Source organism: Tupaia chinensis, unplaced genomic scaffold, assembly GCF_000334495.1.
Source record: "Tupaia chinensis unplaced genomic scaffold, TupChi_1.0 Scaffold143646_1, whole genome shotgun sequence".
Lineage (NCBI taxonomy): Eukaryota > Metazoa > Chordata > Mammalia > Scandentia > Tupaiidae > Tupaia > Tupaia belangeri.
The window spans coordinates 857,293-877,849 of NW_006203494.1; the positions used below are offsets into that span (position 1 = coordinate 857,293).

At 54.3% G+C, this 20,557-nt stretch overlaps 1 long non-coding RNA gene across 1 annotated transcript in view; it reads left to right on the top strand.

Moving 5' to 3' along the window:
- The window catches only part of LOC114005331 (uncharacterized), a 48,748-nt gene that overhangs the window by 25,955 nt on the left and 2,236 nt on the right, over window positions 1-20,557 (top strand). Inside the window, exon 2 of the long non-coding RNA XR_003547201.1 lies at window positions 17,907-17,972. This is a non-coding gene — a long non-coding RNA (uncharacterized LOC114005331). The remainder of the gene's footprint in view (window positions 1-17,906; window positions 17,973-20,557) is intronic.

Below are 20,557 nucleotides of genomic sequence, written 5' to 3' on the forward strand. Positions count from 1 at the left end.
TTGGCAAGGTGGGTGTCTGTGGGGATGGTAGGTATCAGTAGGCTAGATCAGAAGAAGCAATAGATGGTCTTTTAATATTGTTGTCTATTTCTATTCTATATGTATAATTCCATTATCTAGTAATAGGTATTAGTAGGGACAGGGACATCTCAATTTCCTTTTTTTAAAGACTTATTTATTTAATTTTATTAATTCATTTATTTTTAATACGACCAGAGCGAGACACACGGGGCAAGGAAGGAAGTGAGAAAGTAAGCCTCCAGGTCTGGGACTTGAACCATGGTCAGCCACGTGGGAGTGTCCAGAGCCTTAACCATCATGCCACCTGCCGGTCCCTCAAAGAAACAAAGAGATGCAGCCTGCTTCCTCCCTGTTCCTTCCCTCATGCCCAAGACCACCCTAACAGAAGTCCACTTTCAGTGGGGTAGGCCTCTGGACAACTGCGTCAGTGCCCCACGCCAGGCGAGGCGCTCGGACCTTCTCCATGACCCTCTCTCAGAAAGCTGTCACTCATAGGGAACCAGCAGTTAGCGTAATGGCTATGTCGCTGGACTCCCACGTAGTCGACCGCGGTTTGCGTCCCGGACCTGGTGGCTTAGAACTCACACCGGGTGCGTGTGCGTGTGTGCCCAAGATCCCGAGAGGAGAATGGAGGAGAAGGGATTGCGGCGTGACCATCCCTTCTGGGGGGTGATTTCTCGCTTTCTGTCTCTCTGTCTCTCTCTGTCTGTCTGGCGAGCGCACACGCCCTATAGCAAAAATCTCTCCAAAAAGAAGGAAAGCTGTCACTCATGCACTGTATTTTAATAATATCTGCATTAAACCATCAAAAGGTTTGGGTAAAAAGTTTCACGTGAGAACCCTAGTGATTTATTTGCATTTCAGCACAGGGGTATTTTAAATGGTCCATGAGCGGAATGGCAGTGCTTGTGTGGCTAGCTCTGGAAGATGTGCTGACGTGCCCTCTTACTTGTGGCCGGTAGACGGCCAGTCGTGTGCACATGAATTCTGAAGTAGTCCTTTCCCGGGCCTTGGAGCACGGAGATCTTAGCGGCGTAGCTTTCTTGTAAAAATACTATTTTATGAAATGTTAAGCTGCATCTGAATCTACCAGATGGAAGTTCCTCATATTTCCAGGTGAAGAGCGCGTCTCACCGTAATGCACGGGGTCCAGATGGTTAGAACTCACCCCACCCGGGTCGCAGCCATATGGGCATGGGGAGCACTGCGAGCGCTGTGGGTTTAACCTTCGCGTTAGCTGCCGAGCCGAGCTTGCAGAGGGATGCGCACGGCAGCCCGCAGTGAAAGCGGTTTTATTTTTTTGCTACCACCCACTTGCTGTTGTTGGCCTTTTCTGTCTTCCCGATGATCCAGAGGCGCGACGCTGTTGCCAGCTTACTAGGACACCTGCAGCACGCTGACCCGTGGGCCCCGCTGTCACGTGGCAGCGCACGCTTGCCCCCCCACACCTGTGCGTTTAGTGGTTCCTTTCCATCTGTGTGAGGAGTCAGCTCGCAGAGCCGCTATTTTTAAATCTTCCAGCTTTCTGGCATCCTCCACACTCGAAATAACCCAATTGCTTTTGGAGGCAAGAAAACTCACAGTGTGTTATTGGTCTTTCCGGTGAAAATGTAAATAGTAGATTATTTTTAGATTGGGCTTCGTGTTTAGATGATCTCCAGATAATTTTGCTAGGTAGGAAGTAGCTCTTCCAAGCAGATGAAGAAGGGAGAGGCACTTTCGGGAAAGGAGGCCCCGAGTGGCAGGCTTGCTGGGGGAAGAGGCTTCAGAGATGTTCGCTTCTCGGGAGGGTTATTGGTACTCGCTTACAAACTCCCAGCGTTTAACTGCGCAGTCAGCCATGTGGGATTCGGCACCCCAGTGTACATCTCTTAATATTTTACGTTTTTATTAGTTGCTAGAGGGTGCATACACTTGAGAGAGAGAGAGAGAGAGAGAGAGAGAGAGCGCCACCCTCTGATGGGTGCAGTCACATTGCAAGCCTTTGCCCTGTTTTCTTCATCCAGTCCAGGGTTCTGGACATGCACACATGGGCCCTGCATGTTTTCAGACCCTGGGGCTAGGTTCCGAGCCACAGTCAGCTGGGTGGGACGGGGCTCCTGACATACTGGACTTAGCCGTGGAGCTGCAGGCCCAGCCAGCCCACCTTCTTACCTCCCCTTCTCTTCCTTCTTTCTCTCCTTTTCTCTTTCTTTCACTTGCCAGAGAGAGAAAGACAGAGAGGGAGGGGGAGAAAGATCCCCCCATGGGGCATGGCAGCGCTGCCGGCCCTTCTCTGCTTCTCCACCCTTTCGGGGTTTGGGGCCGCACACACATGGGCCTGGTCTGGTTTTCAAGCCATCAGGTCCGAGGTTTGAACCACACAGTGGGCCATGTTGGGGATTCTGGCTTCCTTAACCCCCAGGCCATGGGCTGACCCTCACCTTTTATTTCCTAATGACAGAATGGTGGCTCTTGCCTCTCGGTAAACTTTGAATGTCCCTGTGTGGTTCTGGGTTGTAATATAACAGAGTTACTGTTTCACTGGGGGCCGTCCCGCCCCCGCCCCCCGCCCCCGGAGGACAGTGCCTGCATGGCTAAAGAAAAAGGTGATGCCCTCTACTCGGCAGGACCTACCCAAGGCCCCTTCCCCTCCAGAAGCTCATTTTCCTGTCCCCTGGAGTAGTATTATCAAGCATAACTGAGAAACTCTCTCGTCCCCACACTTGCCTGGGCGTTTTGTGAGGTTGGGCAGACGTGCACTGGGGTGAGTGGGCAGCCACCATCACACCCTCATCTCCACGCGAGCACACTGAGGGATAGTGGCCAAGGGCAAGCTTTTGTGTTTACAAAAGTTCATTATGCCACCCAACTTTTAAGATGGTCCCCGAAGACTTGGTGTCGCCCTCCCCCGAGTGTAGAGGGCCCAGCCATTCTCTTCTGTCCTAGGAGGCTGCAGAAGTGTTGGGTGCCGCTGCCCGGATGAGGGCCCCGAAGGCTGCGGCTTCCGTCTTGGGCATCCTCGGCCTCACTCCCTCTCCCTCGGAGCTGGCTGGCATGTCCTGAGAATGCCCAGGCGGCCGTGGGGAGGCCCACGTGGTCAAAGCTGAGGCCTGTGGTGAGCGAGGACGAGATCTCGAGGCCTGACAGCAGTCACGTGCCCGAGCTGGGCAAAGTCGAGCCTCAATCGGTGCAGACCTGGTGACAGCTTGACTGCACCCTCTGAGGCCCTGAGCTGAGGCCCCTGCCCAGCCAGGTGGCATCCCGACCCACAGCAGCTGCACCGGAGGTTCCTTGTTCTAAGCCATCACGCTTGGGGGGTAACATGCCGCAGTGCATAGCTAATATGCCGGTCATTTGTGCATTTAATACATATTCCTACCAGTAAGTATGTACTGCCTTTTCCCCTAGGAAACAGCACGGCGGCCACACAAGTGTGTTGTGTGGAACTTCTGTTTTAGTGGGAGGGAGCGAGTAGCAGATACACGAATTGGCAAAACGTGAGGTGCCAGATTTCAGGGCCGGCCAGGAAAGCGGAGCGCGCAGTCCGATGTGGCCTTCCTCGGCTGGGGGCGGCCGAGGTGGGAGTGGGCTGAGGCACCAGTGCCACGTGCCCAGAGGTGGAGCCTGTTGGGTGTCCTCCTGGCTCAGGGCCACCCGGGAGTGCTTGAGGGGGTCAGAGAAGTGGTGGGGAAGGGCTGGCAACACGGGCGCTCGGCTCTGAGTAACTGCATTTTCTTCTGTGGCAGGTGTTTTGGAAGGTTTTGGACGGGAGATGATGTGGTCATTTTATTTCATACAAAAACGTAGGCCACGTGGGCTGAGGGCAGGGACGCTTCACGATGTGGTGCATCGGGTGTCAGGATGGACACGGGGCGGGGCTCTGTGTCTTGGGCAGACGGTGGTCGTGGGTGGGCACCAGGAGAGCCTGGCCTCCCTCCTGGCCCGCCTGCTTGGCTCACGCTTGTCAGCCCGTTTACAGGGCTGTTCGGAGCCAGGTAAAGAACGATGCTCGTGCTTACTTATCTGTCTTTAGGGGCTTACGTTCTCTGAGTGTGAGAGGTGGAGACAGAGACGATCCCGCTGGGGCCACCCCCAGCCTGAGCCAGCGGGGGCCATGGGTGCATGAGGGCATGCTGGGCGGTGCCCAGGTGTGAACCCAGTCCTGGCATGGGCAGTGCGTGCTTTGCCGCCGCCACCTCGCCGTGATGCCGCGCACATGCGGGCCTGGCCAGCCAGAGCGTGCGCGTGCCGTGCAGGCGACATGGCGTGCCAGCTCGGGGCCGGAGCGCATGCTTTTGTTGTCGCCTTTTGCTTTTGTCTGTCTCTTTTTGCTGTAGGCACATGTGCTCACCAGAGAGAGAGAGGGAAAGTGAGGAAGCACCCCCCTTGGACATGGCCACACCGCAGCCCCTTCTCCCAGGATTCTGGGCGCACACACACACGCTCCCGGCGTGATTTCCAAGCCCCCGGGTCTGAGACTTGTACCATGCCATCTGCCATGGAGGACCCATGTCTGGCCCTCGAGTGCAGTTTAAATTCTGTGGATGGTTGTGCCTTCTTTAGCTCGCGACCTTGGGCAAATGACTTAATTTCTGTACCTCCATTTGCTCACTGTACAATAAAGACAGTGTACAAGCCTCTTATGTCGCTGTGGTGCTTATGTGATATCTGAACTGTTTAGACTCAAGGTTAATGTCAACCAGTTTTATTTCTGCGAGCAAGCTTCACTGTAACTCGCTGGAGTAGGTGTTATTACCCATTTTACGTTTTAGGTAAATAGGGTTAAAGTTCACTTGTCCAAAGTTACACAACTAGCAAGTAAACATTGGCTTCAAAGCCTTTGTCTTTTTAAAAGAAGATTGTGTTTAATTAAATTAAATTAATTAATTAATTTTAATTTGCCCAGAGAGGGGCAGAGTGAGACAGAGAATGTGAGAAAGCAAGCTGCCAGGTCCAGGATTCAAACCTTGTTTGACCATGTGGGAGTCCAGTGCTCTTAACCACCATGCCACCTGCTGGCCCCCAAAGCTTTTTTCTTTAGCAATGTTAGAGCATGTGTGTGCATGTGAGAGGGGGGAAGAGAAGAGCACCCCCTGCAGCCTGCCATGCTGTGACCCCTTTCCTCTCTTCCTCCAGCCCATGGGGTCCGGGCCCCCATGGGCATGTTCTGGGGCTCCCCCTGTAGTCACGCTGTGGGATGCGGCCTCTGTAGTGCGTGGCTGCTGTGCCACAGAGCGTGGCTGATGCTCTTTTTGTTGTTGATGTTTGCTTTTGTTATAGGGTGCTTATGCTTGCTGGTGAGAGAGAGGGGGAGCATGTTCCTGTCCCCCCGGAACAATGGCCACGCTGCAGTCCTTTCTCTTCCATTCTCCTCTCAGGATCTTGGGGGCACACACACACGCCCAGTGAGATTTTCAAGCCACTGGGTACAGGACTCGAACTGCAGTTGGCTGTGTGGGAGACCAGCATCTTATCTGCCCCACCACCTACTGGCCCAAGGGTGGTGTATCAATTGCTCCGTTTTACCTATGCCCATGAATTTCCACATGGGAAAGGAGAGATTTGGAGCCCGGTCTTGTGTCAAACTCAGTAATCTCTTTTTTTTTTGGAGAGGTTTTCACTATAGGGCGTGTGCACACGCCAGACACACAGAGAGAGACATAGGGACAGAAAGCGAGAAATCACCCCCCGGGGGGATGGTCACGCCACAATCCCTTCTCCTCCATTCTCCTCTCGGGATCTTGGGCACGCACGCACACGCGCCCGGCCTGAGTTTTAAGCCACCGGGTCCGGGACGTGAACCGCGATCGACTACGTGGGAGTCTAGCTACAGAGCCATTACGCTAACTGCTGGTTCCCAAATTCAGTAATCTCTTAATAATTGTGATCTTGTGAAAATATTTTTTCTTTTTTTTGGGAGAAGTTTTTGCTATAGCGCACATGCACTCGCCAGAAAGACAGAAAGAGAGAGAGAGAGACAGAAAGTGAGAAATCACCCCCCCAGGGGGGAAGACCATGTCACAGTCTCTTCTCTTCCATTCTCCTCTGGGGATCTTGGGCATGCATGCACACGTGCCCGGCGTGAGTTTAAGTCACTGGGTTCAGGACTCGAACTGCGGTTGACTACGTGGGAGTCCAGTGACATAGCCTTTACACCAACTGCTGGTCCCCTGAAAGTACTTTCTATGCCTCATTTCCTCTTCTGTGAAATGAGACCAAAACCCGTATTACAGAGAATGCGTAGTACCGAGAGCCAGAGCCAGCCTGCAGCCTGCGGGCACAGAGACGCTCAGTAAGTGTGGGTTTGATAATTGACTTCCTGAAGCAGGGGGAGGGCAGCTTTTGGGAAGAACAGTTTTTACATCTCGACCCATGGCTTTTCTGCGTCCTGTGGTAAAATAGAGCTGTTTAGGAAGCATGTGGCTTTGTCTAGTGGTGCCCTTTGGATTTGACTCACCCCACTGCGACAGCTGAGGACATCAAGTGTCCGACAGACCCATTTCACAGCAAGTCTGGCTTGCGCCTTGGGTCCGGGTTGGCGGGGTGGGTCCCGTGGCCAGCGTCCCCACTGTCGCTCTTGTCTTTGGCAGCAGATGAGGAAGTAAACATACTAGGCTGGAAACAGGAAGGGGTTTGGGTTGGGAGGGTGTGTTTGCAAGGGAGCTTGTACACGGGCCACCGAAGCCTGAAGCGCTGGCGTCTTGGTGCCTTTTGGCAGTCACACGAAGGCATCGCACCTCGCGCTGCGGGAGGGCAGTCGGTGTGGCAGTTCCACCAGCGCACGGGTTACGGGCACTTCTGCTTTCACACGTTTCGTGCAGGGAGCTCCCTGCTCCTCTGATCGAGAAAGGCCTTCATTTCTCCTGGTTCCTGCTTCCGCCCTGTGGAGCTGCTTCTCTGGAGAGGAGCCGTCGGGGTACTGTGGGGCGTCTGTTCCAGCAGCTGCTCTTCGTGGAGAGGCCGTGGAGAGCCGTCCTGCCGTGGCCTTTGTACCCTAGGGAGGAGGGGCACGAGCTCCACGCAGGCCCTTTCCGTGTGCAGCCGCCTTGTACCCCCTCCTCAGCCCACAGCAGGCTTTCACGTCTGGTGAGACCCTCCCCTCTCTGCCTTTCTCCCCCTCCCGCTGCTCTGGCCACCTCCTCCCCCTCTTCCTCTTCCTAATTCAGCTCTTAAAGGGTCCTCAGGCCCTTGGTGAGGTGTGCTCTGTGGGTGGTGCGTTTGGGAAGCCTCACGGAGCAGCCAGTAAGGACGGGACTGTTGGAGTCGCATACACCTGGATTCCTAGTAGGTTTTTGATGAGAAAAAAACAGCTTTTTATCTTAATACATAAAAGCCAGTGTCCTCCAGAGTCGGTTTTCGGAGGCGCTTTCGCACGTGGGAGGAGTTGGAGCCCACAGCGAGGACTCTGCTGTCCCTATGGTCCCCTTTCCCTGGGGAATCCCTGGCGACCTCCGGAGTGGAGCGGGAGCGGCTTGCTCTAATTCTCTGGCCCCAGGCAGCGTGCTGGCTCAGCAGAGCACAGCTGAGGCCAGGCTGGAACGTTCTGTGCATTGCTAAAGGCTCAGACACAAACGGGAAAAGCGCAGTAACTGGCCCACTGCCATGCAGGCTGCAGAGTGGCTGACAGGCAGACCCAGCCCTCTGCAGTCCGAGTTCCCTGGGTGCCGGTGCTCCTGCCCGCGACGCACACCTGCCTTCCGGCGTGGGGTGGCCTCCGGCACACGTGGCCGCTGTGACTGCAGAGGCCAGAGGGCTGGGCTCTCAGTGTTGCCAGCCCGTGATTGTCCGAGAAGACCCACTTGCTTGTGACCGGTGCCAGGTCTTACCACCCTCAGGGGGACCCCCGCCCCACAGTATCGAGCCGCTGGTGGTGGCCAGCTGCGGTGGCTGCTGGCTCCCTGGTTGGGCTCTGCGTGGCACCTGAGCGCCCATGACACTGGGTGGCCTGGAGGCTGGCTCGGGGTCAGTACTGGCGACTCGAAAATGATGCAGGCACGTGTGTGCGTGTGCCCAGAATCGCAAGAGGCCAATGGAAGAGAAGGGACTGTCGCGTGGCCATGCCCTCTGTGGGGTAATATGTTACTTTCCCTCTCGCTGTCTCTCTGTCTCTATCTCTTTGTCTCCCTCAGTGAGCACACATGCCTTATGACAGAACCCTGAACAGGAATCAGTAAAATCATTGAGCGTGCTGTTGTGAGGGAGGCCTTCCCTGTCATCTTGCTGTGCTTTTCTGTTTCAGTCACCAACGCCTGCATTACTGCGAATTTGTGTTCAGGTGCTTTTCACGTACCTCAGTATTTTTCTTACAGTTTTGGATCAGAAGGCTCTGGTAGCCATGTTCTATTGCTATACAGTTAATCGCCTAAAACATAGTGACTTAAGGAAATACTGTTGTTTTTTTCTGAGAGATTTTTGCTAGAGGGCACGTGCACTTGCTGGAGAGACAGAGAGGTAGAGAGTGAGAAATCGCCCTCCCAGTGCGATGGCCAGGCTGCAGTCCCCTCTCCTCCATTCTCCTGGGATTTTGGGCTCGCATGCACACGCGCCTGGCGTGAGTTTTATGCTACCAGGTCCGGGACTCGAACCACAGTCTCTCACTATGTGCGAGTGCAGCGACATAGCCATTATGCGATCTGCTGGTCTCACTAATACTGTTATCTTCCGTGGCCCTGTGGGTCAGGATTTGGGCCACGGCCCGTGAGAAGAGCTCAGCTCTGCTCCGTGTGTAGGCTGCAGCCCCTCATCTGCTCCACATGGTGAGAGTTTGGGTGCTGAGTGGAGCTGGAGGGTCCCGGACGGCTTTGCGTTCGCAGCCGGTGCCTCACCTGAGCGGCACCGGTCCTTGGCCAGACCAGGAAGCCGGGCCTTGCGACTCCACATTTCAGTGGAGGAGTCATGACTGCCTTTGCCACTGCTATAAATGGTTGTAACTGGACTGGCAGGTGGCTAGGGCCTGGGCTCCCAGATTGTCAACAGTGACTTGCGTTCCGGACCTGGCAGCTTGCTTTCTCACCCCCCTCCCCCCATCAAGTGAAAACATAATAATCATAAATAAACCGAGTAATTCTTTAACAAAGAGCAGTCGTACCAGGGGCAGCAAGCTTATATCTTGACTTTCAACCGCTCCTTCCTGTTTTGAACGGTGCTTTCAGCACTATTGGAAGTGCCCTGATGAAACTTAGGTGACTGACGTTAAAATGTCACGTGAGGGTGCAGCTGCAGTGACAGCACACGGCAATGCTGGGGGCCATGTCCCAGGCCGGGCACCCACCCTGACCTTGGCTGGCTGCAGGGCGATGGTGGCTCGGGGCTCTGTCCAGACGGCTGTCTCTTGTGTCCAGGCGGCTGCCCCTCTGTGTCCAGGCGGGTTACATCACTGGACTCCATTTCTCGGGAAAGAAAACGGGGACAAACGATACCCCTGAATTGGAGAGTACGCAGGTCCTGGGAAATGGTGAAGCAACCATTGTGATGTGATGCTCAATCGATTCGAAAACTCGGAGATAGTGTTTACAGCCGGGGCCCGAGACGCGAGGAGACGCATGCTGGGGTGTCAGGATGTGCAGGTTTGGCATCACCGTCTCGTTTTACCCTTAGTTTCTTTACTTTATAGTGAGAGAGACAGAGACACAGCACCCCCAACGAGAGAGACAGAGACACAGCACCCCCAACGAGAGAGACAGAGACACAGCACCCCCACCGGTCTGGATGCCATGCTCCGCCCCAGGCTCACCCACCCCACAGGCACACGTGTGTCCAACTGAGGGACACCTCTGTGCAGACCCAGGGTCCTCCCACGTGCGCCATTCCGGGGAGCACCGTCTCGCCGCTGTGCTGCCAGCTGGTCCCTTACACGCGGGTACTCAGCCGCGAAACACCTGACAGTAGAAGACGCGCACTCAGGGCGACGGGCAGCACAGGGCGCCACACTAGCACCCAGGACGCCTCCGAGTCTGCAGCGTTTGGGATCTCGGGTGTGCAGGTTAGGGGCGCTCAGCCGTGCACATTTCCGCGTCCAGGATCACGTGAGGGGCTCTGTACACGGCGCCCCGACCCCTGCCTCCTTGCTCCACTTCGGGAGGGACAGCAGCTCAGTGTACTGGAAGGGAGGCGAAAGGAGGGAGTGTGTCTTCTGCTCTCCCCAAGGGTGTGGGCTCCACTCTGGGCAGTGGGACAAAAATAAAGCACCGACATGTGATGTTAGTTCGGGAAGAGTTTCTGATAATAAAAGTGCCTTTTAGTCCAAGGAAGAGAGTTGAGATTTCAAAACCAATTTTAAAAATAAGAATATAGGGACCAGCAGTTGGCATAATGGTTACATCACTGGACTCCCATGTAGTCGCCCGCGGTTCGAGTCCCGGACCTGGTGGCTTAAACTCATGCCAGGCGCGTGTGCGTGCGTGCCCAAGATCCCGAGAGGAGAGTGGAGGAGAAGGGATTGCGGCGTGACCACCCCCCTGGGGGGTGGTTTCTCGCTTTCTGTCTCTGTCTCTCTGGTCAATAAATGTGCCTTATAACAAAAATCTCTCTTAAAAACAAAAACAAAAACAGGAATGTAATTCTCCTTTTAAATGTATAGATTTGGGGTACCCTTTATCACCTGAAGTCACCCTTGGGCCACCTTAGTGGTGCAGCGGTTAAGTGCCGTGCGCGGGGAGCCACGTCTCGCGTGGGTAGCCCTGGTCTGAATCTTCACACGTCAGCTTGAAAAATGTGCGTGTGTGTCCCAAACCCCGACAGGATGGACAAGTGGAGGGAAAGGGTGTGGCATGACCACACCCCACTGGGGGTTTCTTTCTCTCCATCCGCTCCCTCCCTCCCTCTCTCTCTAACACACACACACACACACACACACACACGCCCTGTGGCAAAAACCTGCCAGTAAAAAGAGAGGAGATTATGAAGATCTAGCTGGTGCACATCTCAGCGGTCCGTCCTAGGCTTCCCCGCCTCGCGCATGCTATTAGAGGTAGCAAAGACATTTATAAGGACACGCTGGGAGTTAGCAGATAATTCAGGGTTTTATTTTTAATGTATTTTTTTAGAATTATTTAATTTTATTTATTGTCATTATTTCATTTCTTTTTCCGCTATAGGGCGCGTGCGCTCGCCAGACAGACAGAGAGAGACAGAGAGACAGAAAGCGAGGAATCACCCCCCAGGGGGGATGGCCACGCCACATCCCTTCTCCTCCGTTCTCCTCTCGGGATCTTGGGCACGCACGCACATGCACTCGGCGTGAGTTTAAGCCACTGGGTCCAGGACTCGAACCACGGTCAACTACATGGGAATTCAATGACATAGCCCTTACACTAACTGCTGGTCCCCTTTAATGTATTTTAAATGTTTAAGTTTATTTGTTTGTTTTGTTTTCCAAGCCAAACTATATCCAGTTTTATTAGAGATACTTGTAATAAACAGTCAGGACATTTCAGGCAGGACATGGACAGAAAATCACTAACAGGGCCCTGCGTGTGTGCCAGATGGGTCTGTGTGTGCCTATTGAGGGGTCCGTGTGCATGTGCGGGATGGGTCTGTGTGTGCATGCCTGATGGGTCCATGTGTGTGTGCGGGATGGGTCTGTGTGTATGTGCCTGATGGGTCTGTGTGTGCCTATTGAGGGGTCTGCATGTGTGTATTGAGTGGGTCCGTGTGTGCCTATTGGGGGTGTCCGCGTGTGTGTTGAGTGAGTCTGTGTGTGCCTATTGGGGGTGTCCGCGTGTGTGTGGGATGGGTCTGTGCGTGCCTATTGGGGGGTCCGAGTGTGTGCGGGATGGGTCTCTGCGTGCCTATTGGGGGGTCCGAGTGTGTGCGGGATGGGTCTCTGCGTGCCTATTGGGGGGTCCGAGTGTGTGCGGGATGGGTCTCTGCGTGCCTATTGGGGGGTCCGAGTGTGTGCGGGATGGGTCTCTGTGTGTGCGTATTGGGGGGTCCGTGTGTGTGCGGGATGGGTTGGTGTGTGCCTATTGGGGGGTCCGTGTGTGTGCGGGATGGGTTGGTGTGTGCCTATTGGGGGGTCCGTGTGTGTACGGGATGGGTCTGTGTGTGCCTATTGGGGGGTCCGTGTGCAGGATGGGTCGGTGTGTGCCTACTGGACTGTATGTGAGTCTCCATTTCCTCGGGGCAGGTGAGGCCTACCGAGTCAGAGCCCCTGTCCGTCCTCACAGGGTCGCCAGGCATGGTACTGGACAGGAGCGTTTACGGCCCGTGACCTGGCGAGCCAGGGCTCAGTAAAGCAGTGGACTTCGAGAGCTCTGTCCTCAGGACCCACAGAGGGAGCAGCTGGCAGGAGTCAGACCCAGGTCTGCCAAACTTGCGGCCTCTCTGTGGGTGTGTCTGACCGGGCTTTGGAGTGTGAGGCTGTTTTAGAACATACGTCTACGTGCATGCTATAACAGCTGTGCTTGGGCCCGTGAAGCTACCGCGGTCTCCTAACGTGCCGTGCCAGCCTTACCATGCGGCCTGTCTGCGCGTCGGGAGGCAGCTGCTCCAGGACACGGCGGGGGGAGGGCGGTGGCCAGAGCCTGCCCTTCCCGAAGGAGGGCCAGGAGATGAAACCTTTTAGTTGGGAGTCTGTGCCCTTAATAACCCGGGGTTTGCGGTAAGGAAAAGGGAGCAGCATGGGGATGGCGCCGGCCCGCCCAGCGCCCTGAGAAGTTGTCACTGCCGTCTCCTTGTCGAGGGTTACGGTGGTGAGAACTCACTGCAGCAGTGAGCAGGTGAACCAGACACCCGGTCGGACCGCAGGGCGGACCGCATGGAGTTGTAATTTCTTTCCACTCCATCCCAGCGTACCGGTGTTTAGAAGATGGGGCTGGATGGGGTTAGAGTGGGGCAGGCATCAGACAGCGGTCCGGCCGGGGTGTGAGCTGGAGGGCCCGCGGTGGCAGCGTGCTGCACCTGGTGGGGTGGCCCTGGAGGGCCCGTGGTGGCAGCGTGCACTGCAGGACTAAAGCAGACCGAGGAGGACAGGAAGAGCAGAGCAGGTCAGCAGGGAGGATGCGGAGCGTACAGACAGCTGCCAGGGGGTCTGGCTTAGACGGCAGGTGGTCCAGGAGAGAGATGGGAACTGGCGACGTGGGGGGCGCTGTCCTGCCGTCACCTCGCAGAGAAGCAGAGGCACCTCGCCTCCCCTCGGACCGAGGACAGGAGGCGTGAGTCCGCAGCGTGGAGCTAGGAGGATGAAATGGGGTGTGGCGTCCGCTGGGCCAGCCTGAGCTGGGTAAGCCAGGCGCTGAGACTATGCTCAGAGTGAGCCGCCAGTGTGGCCCCTGGCCGCCCCGCTGGGACCAAGGAGACTCGGGCACACTGTGAGTGTCTGGACAGGGGAGAGGACGTCACCCTGCCCTGGGGCCGCTGTCACCCTCGTGGTCTTGTGCTCAGCGGCCTACCGTGACCTCCGTCTACAGCGGGGCAGGCTCTGTGCTGTGCACATTGCCCATTGGAAGGCCAGATTCAGGAGGCTTCCCTCGCCCACTCCGTATTTGGTAACTTGTGGGTGAATTTCTCCTGTCGACCGAGAGGAAGATGAGCCCTGGCCAGGCTTTCCTGGGAGCTCTGGGAGTGGTTCATTCAGGGCCCCGGCAGTGGCCTCTGGCGCTGGTTCGGGAGGAGGTGGTGGCCCGGTCCATGGCAGTGCGCCTGTGTGTTCTGTGATTGCTGAGTGGCTCCCTGGAGGCCGAGGCCAGTGGGACAATGGTCTGTGAGTTCCTGGCCACTGGCGTGCTGGAGTGCCAACCGCGCGTTCGTTCCTGCTGGGGACAGGAAGGCCGAGCAGCTCACAGATGTGGACATTAGTCACCGCTTCCCTTAAATTGCAAAGTGCAGCATTTCTTTTTTTTTTTTTGAGAGGTTTTCGCTATAAGGCACGTGCGCTCGCCAGACAGAGAGAGACAGAGAGACAGAAAGGGAGAAATCACCCCCAGGGGGGATGGCCACGCCGCAATCCCTTCTCCATTCTCCTCTCGGGATCTTGGGCACGCACGCACATGTGCCCGGCATGAGTTTAAGCCACCAGGTCCGGGACGCGAACCGCGGTCGACTACATGGGAGTCCAGCGACATAGCCATTACGCTAACTGCTGGTTCCCAGCATTTCTTTTTTATTTATTTATCTTTAGGTTTTTGCCATAGGGTGTGAATGCCCTCCAGAGAGAGACAGAGAGACACAGAGAGAGGAAAAGTGAGAAATCAGCACTGGGGGGATGGCCACACCACAGTCCTCGTAGGGTAGTGGGCACATACGCACTTGTGCATGGACCCTCAAGTCTCAGGGTCCAGGACTTGAATATCATCCGTGTGGGAGTCCAGTGCCTAACCACCACACCACTGGGGGCCCTCCAAATGCAGTATTTAGATTTGTGTTTTTAAGCTCTAGGAATCCTAAATGGACTCATTTTGAATGTTTTTCTAATTTCAATATTTCAGGTAATACAAGAGGCAAAGTTATTATCATAGTCTCTTAACGAAATCATTTAGTTTAAAATTTTGTAAACTGTGGGATTTTTTTGAGAGAGGTTTTTGCTATAGGGTACATGCACTCACCAGAGAGAGACAGACAGAAAATAAGAAATCACCCCCCAGGGGGGATGGCCACGCCACAGTCCCTTCTCCTCCATGCTCCTCTCGGGATCTTGGGCACGAGCATACGTGCCCAGTGTGTGCTTAAGATCCGGGACTCGAACCACGGTAGACCATGTCGGAGTCCAGCAATGTAACCACTCCGCCATCTGCTGGCCCCAGTGTGGGGTAATTCTGAACAGGTGAGACGGAGTGGGCAGTGTACGGCGGTGAGCTGCGCCCGTCGCCCGCCTGGCGGTATCAGCGTGTGGCCAGCCCTGTGTCCTCCACACCCACTGTCTTCCTCCCGGGCAGTCTGGCAGCGTGTCCCGGGCATCACAGGGTAGTTCTCTAAGGGCCACTACGATTGAGGCCGAGCACGGCAGTGCAGCAGCTTCCGTGCCAGTGGACCCCCAGGGGAGGCCTGGGCTCCGATTCCCAGGTGACCTGGAGACGCCGGGCACATCCTGGCCCCCGTGATCCTGGCTGGGAGGGGGCCAAGACCTGTCTCTTTCTCCCTTGAGAAATAAACTTGGAAAATATGAAGACTCTTTTAAGAAAACCACCGTAATATTATCACTGCATCTTAAAAACGAACGGTTATTTCATATCAAGAATCTGTAGCATTCGAATACCCAGCTGTCTCAAATGTACGTTTTGGCGGTTTGCTTGCATTGCAGTTGGACTAAAATCTGCACATCGTAGGTTTGCCACGTCTCCCATTGCTTTTGGACTATCTCTGCCCCTTTTCTTCCACTGTGTTTGTTGAAAAATTTATTATTATTTTTTTAACAGAGTTTTTCCCAGTATGGCAGGTGGCGTGGTGGTTCAGGGCACTGGACTCCCACATGGCTGACCATGGCTCAAGGAAGTCCCAGATCTAGTGGCTTGCTTTCTCACTTTCCCTCTCTCTCTTTCTCTGTTTCTCACATTAAAAAAAATAACGATGATAGGGACCAGCAGTTAGCATAATGACTATGTTGCTGAACTCCCATGTAGTCAACTGCGGTTTGAGTCCTGGATCCGGTGGCTCAAACTCAAGCCAGGCGTGTGTGTGTGCGCGTGCATGCCCAAGATCCCAAGAGGAGCATGGAGGAGAAGGGATTACGGTGTGGCCATCCCCCCTGGGGGTGACTTCTTGCTTTCTGTCTCTGTCTCTCTGGAGAGCGCATGCACCCTATAGAAAAAAAATCTCTCCAAAAAAATGGATCCACCCTGTAGAAAAAAAAAAAAAAAAAAAAAAAGAAGAAGAAAAAAGAAAAAGATAGAAAAGTTAAGTAAAAGTAATTCTTTTAAAGAAAGAATGTTTACCCAGTATGGATTTTGCTCATTTCAATTCCATGGTGAAGTTTTAACAGGTTTCTTCATTTGGGGTATGCTCACATATGCGCCTGGCATGAGTTTAAGCTATCGGATCCGAGACTTGAACTGCAGCACCTGGCATGAGTTTATGCTGCCGGAGCCGGGGCTCTAACTCTGGTTGACTATGTGGGAGTCCAGTGACGGAACCATTACATCATCTCTTGGTCCCAGGATCTTATTTTTATTATTTTTTTGGGAGAGTTTTGCTATAGAGTGTGCACGCTTGCCAGAGACACACACAGAGAGGGAGAGAGAGAGACAGAAAGCAAGAAATGATCCCTGGGGTGGGGGGATGCCCACGCTGCAGTCCCTTCTCCGTTCTCCTCCTGGGACCTTGGGCATGCATACACATGCGCCAACGTGAGTTTGGAGCCACCGTCTGACTCGAACCATGGTCGACCCTGTGGTAGTCCAGCAACATGACCACTATACCATCTGCTGGCCCCCCCAAGATCTTTTTAAAAATAACGCTTGTGGGAACCAGCAGATGGCATAATGGCTATGTTGCTGGACTCCCATGTAGTCAACTGTGGTTTGAGTCCTGGACCTGGAGACTTTGGCTCACTCCAGGCACGTGTGTGCGTGCCCAAGATCCCGAGAGGAGGATGGAGAAGTGCCCAGCATCTGGGGTGCAGCTGGTAGGGTACAGACTGAGGGCTGGAAGCCCTGCGCTGACCACCGCTCGAGTCCCCAGCCCCCTTGGCCTGAAAACATGCCGGGCAGTGAGCCGCTCAGGATCCTGGCCGGCTGGAGGTGGAGAAGGGGCCTGCGGGTGCCTGGGCCTGTAGAGGCACTTCTCCTCCTGTCCCTTGTACGTGTGTACAGCACGGGTGAAATAAGGTGAATGCCAACGCCACTAATGAGGCCCACCCGGGCTGCAGCGTCTTTCGTGTTTTGAGAGATTTTTGCTTTCAACCACGTGCGCTTGCCTAAGACAGAAAGCTGGGTATCAGCCCCCAGGGGGAATGGCCACGCCGCAGTCCCTTCTCCTCCACTCTCATCTCTGGATTTTGGGCACATACGCACATGCACCTGGCTTGAGGTTTTTTTTTTTTAATTATTTTAATTTTATTTATTCATTCATTTATTTTAATTTGACCAGAGAGAGTCACAGAGAAAGAGACAAAGTGAGAAAGCAAACAACAAAATCCGAGACTCGAACCATGGTCAGCCATGTGAGAGTGTCCAGTGCCTTAACGACCACGCCACCTGCCAGCCCCCCAAGCCACCGTTTTCTGGATGCGAACTGTGGTTGACTACGTGGGAGTCCAGTGACCTGACCATTATGCCCCCTGTGGTCTTGGTCTGTGACATGTTCCACCATGATTCCAATGTGTACCCCAGTTTGAGAACCACTCTTACAATTGTTGATCGTTTATTCCTCCATATTTTTAAAGAAATGCTCATTTTAATTTTAAAATGGAAAAGTAACTGCCCTTTGAAGATGATTGAGACCGCGTTTGGCATCGTTACTGATGAGGCAAAGGGCTAGGGAGGGCTTGTCTTCCACGGCGGCTGGGGAGAGCACGGCAAAGTCGCAGCGCCGTCGGCCCCTCTTCTGGCCTCTGGACAGCCAGTGCCAAGGCCGCAAACACACATGCCTTTTTTTTTTAAGAGAGATTTTTGCTGTAGGGTGCGTGCGCTCACCAGTGAGACAGCGACAGTGAGAAATCACCCCCTGGGGACGTGGCCACGCTGCAATCCCTTCCCTTCCAGTATCCTCTTGGGATCCTGAGCACACATGCACATGTGCCCAGCGTGAGTTTAAGTTGCCGGGTCTGGGACTTGAACCATAGTCAACTACGTGGGAGTCCAACAACGTAACCATTATGCCATCTGCTTGCTGGTCCCATGTAACTGCTATTTTAAGATTATTAAGTTTCCTAAGGGGAAGTCCAGATAGTTTGATTTGAGGCCACTGTTCCTCAGGGGGGCCTTTGTTTACATCAGATCTTGAACCCTGCACTGACCCGTGCACACAAGAGCCCAGGCTGAGCGAAGACAGCCGGTGTGAGAGCACTCTTCAGATCGGACATGCCAGTTAGTGTGGTAAGGAATCTTTAATTCTGGTTTTACATTTTCTCAGGAAAGGCTCAAACTTCATATATGTTACTACTTTTATTTAACACTTCACAGGTCTCCTAATTTTAGGGTTTAAAAGTCTATTTACCAGAGGGACCAGCAGGTGGCGTGGTGGTTAAGGTGCTGGACACTCCCATATGGCTCACCACAGTTCGAGTCCCGGACCTGGCAGCTTGCTTTCTCACTCTTTCTTTCTGTCTCTCTCTGGTCAAGTTAAAATAAATGAATGAAAAAATAAAATTAAATAAATAATTATATATTTTTTAAAAATCTATTTACCAGAGCCAGTGAGGTGGCATGGTAGCGGTGCTGCACTCCCATGTGGTCAGCTGAGGTTCAAGTCCTGGGCCCAGTGGCTTGAAACTCATGCCAGGCACATGTGTGTGGAGGCCCAGAATTTCAAGAGGAGAGTGGAGGGGAAGGGATTGTAGGGTGGCCATCCCCCCAGGGGGTGATTTCTCACTTTCTGTCTGTCTGTCTTTCAGTGAGCACACGTGCTTATAGCAAAAGTCTCTCTGAAGAGAAATGCCCTCTTACCTGGGCTGGCCCCATGGCAGTGAAGGGAGCCAGACCCTACCTGCGGCGGCATGGTCAGAATCCTGGCCCTGGGGTCTTGAGGACCATTCCCGGTGCATGTGCGCCCCACATCCCAACAGCCGGAGAAGTGGGAAGGGTTGCTGAGCGACCATGCCCCACGGGGGTGCTTTTTCCCCTCTCTGTCCCTTTCTGTTAAGAGCACACACCCTCTGGCAAAACCAAAAACCCCACAGGGTAAGAAATACACAGAAAAATGTGGGGGGAAACAGTATAGAAAGCAAACATAGATACCGGAGACAGTGTGGGAGGAGAGTGGGAGATGGCAGAGGGTAAGAATAGGGAATCAAGGATGGGGGGAAAAAAGCAAAACATACAGAAAACAAGAAATGGAAGATCATTTGTTGACAATAACATGTTTGTTGATGTGTTTGATTGGGACAATATACAGTGTACTCTGATGGAAAATCTCATTTTCTATGCTGTAATGATGTACAGTGAATGAATGCAAACAAATAAATTGAAATTTAAAAAAAATACACAGAAGGGCATTTCACACCCTGTGTTTGAGGCTGTGTTCAGTTTCGCTCAAAGCCCATTTATTAAGTAACTATTATCCGTCACTGGGGGAAAAGAGATGAGTTAGTCTAATTCAAGGAGGACAGGTTCGTGACGTGACTTGCAATACTAATTTTCAACCTTAACTAAGAACCATTAGCCGCGTAGACCCGCTGGTGAGGTGGGACATTTGAGTGGGTCTCGTGACAGCAGTGAAGGTAATTCTGCTCATCGACTACGTACTGTTACACGAGCAGTTAACAATATCCACGGGAAGACGGCCGACTGCTAGTCACAGAGCAGCTCCACGGCCCGGACGAGCAGTGTCCCCTGCCCCCTGTCGGTGGAGCGCTGGCTGCCATTACGAGGCCACCCTTGCCAGTGTACGTGGCGGCCAGGGCGATGGGCATGTGTGCGAAGATGAAGAAATGTTCATTTCCCATGGGAGAGGTTCCGGCCCCCAGGGCAAGGGGGCACCTCTAGATGGCATGTTCAATAGGGCAGCTGTTGGGGTCTCCTACACCCTGCTTGTCTTTCTACTCGTCTGCCTTCCGTGCACGCAGCGCCGTGGGGGGACCTTGGCAGGCTCGTGGCGAGCTGTGAGGGGGACTGAGAATGACGCTGGGGCTCTGGGGGCCTGGGTCCTGAGGGCCAGGTGGAACAGGTTCGACAGGCTGCATGTACCTGTTTTTGCACATTTGCTGCAGGGCGCCTGTGCTCAACAGAGAGAGCACTCCCCTGGGATGGCCACACCGAAATCCCTTCTCCATTTTGGGCATGCATGCACACACACCTGGCGTGGTTTCAAAGCCATGGATCTGGGACTCAGACCACACGGTTGGCCATGTGGGATCCAGCTGCCTTAAAGCCCCTATAGGCCGTCTGTTTTCACTGTCTTAAGTACTAACTAATCTGACCGGAAAAATGACTTTAAAGGGAATCACTGCAAACTGCCCCAGGGCTGACCACTCCGTAACCAGTGAGTCGAGGGCACGTGTCCTTGACAGTCCAGTGTGCTGTCCCCGTGAGGCGGGCCCGAGGCCAGCGCCGGCACTTCATGCCGGTGCCAGTGCCCATGCTGCCAGCCCCGCAGTGAGCTGAGCCTGCCCTGCCCAGCCCCTGCCCAGTCCCCCGCAGTGAGCTGAGCCCCCGCCCTGCCAGCCCCACAGTGAGCTGAGCCTGCCCTGCCCAGCACTCAGGTCAGCTGCTGCAGGGCTTTCCAGGCCGTCCTGGGAAACGCAAGTGGCTGTGTGTGCACAGGGCATGGTGGGGCTGCAGCTGCGGATCAGGGACGCATGGATCCCTGTGGGCTCCCTGTGGGTGCGGATTTCAGCTTTGGATTTCAGCTTTGGCTAGCACAGCACGGAGGGCAGAGGGCAGATGGCAAACTAGGGAGATATAGCGAGGAGGGGAGGGGGGAGAAGGGAGGAGGGGGGGAGGGGGAAAAGAGAGGAGGGGAA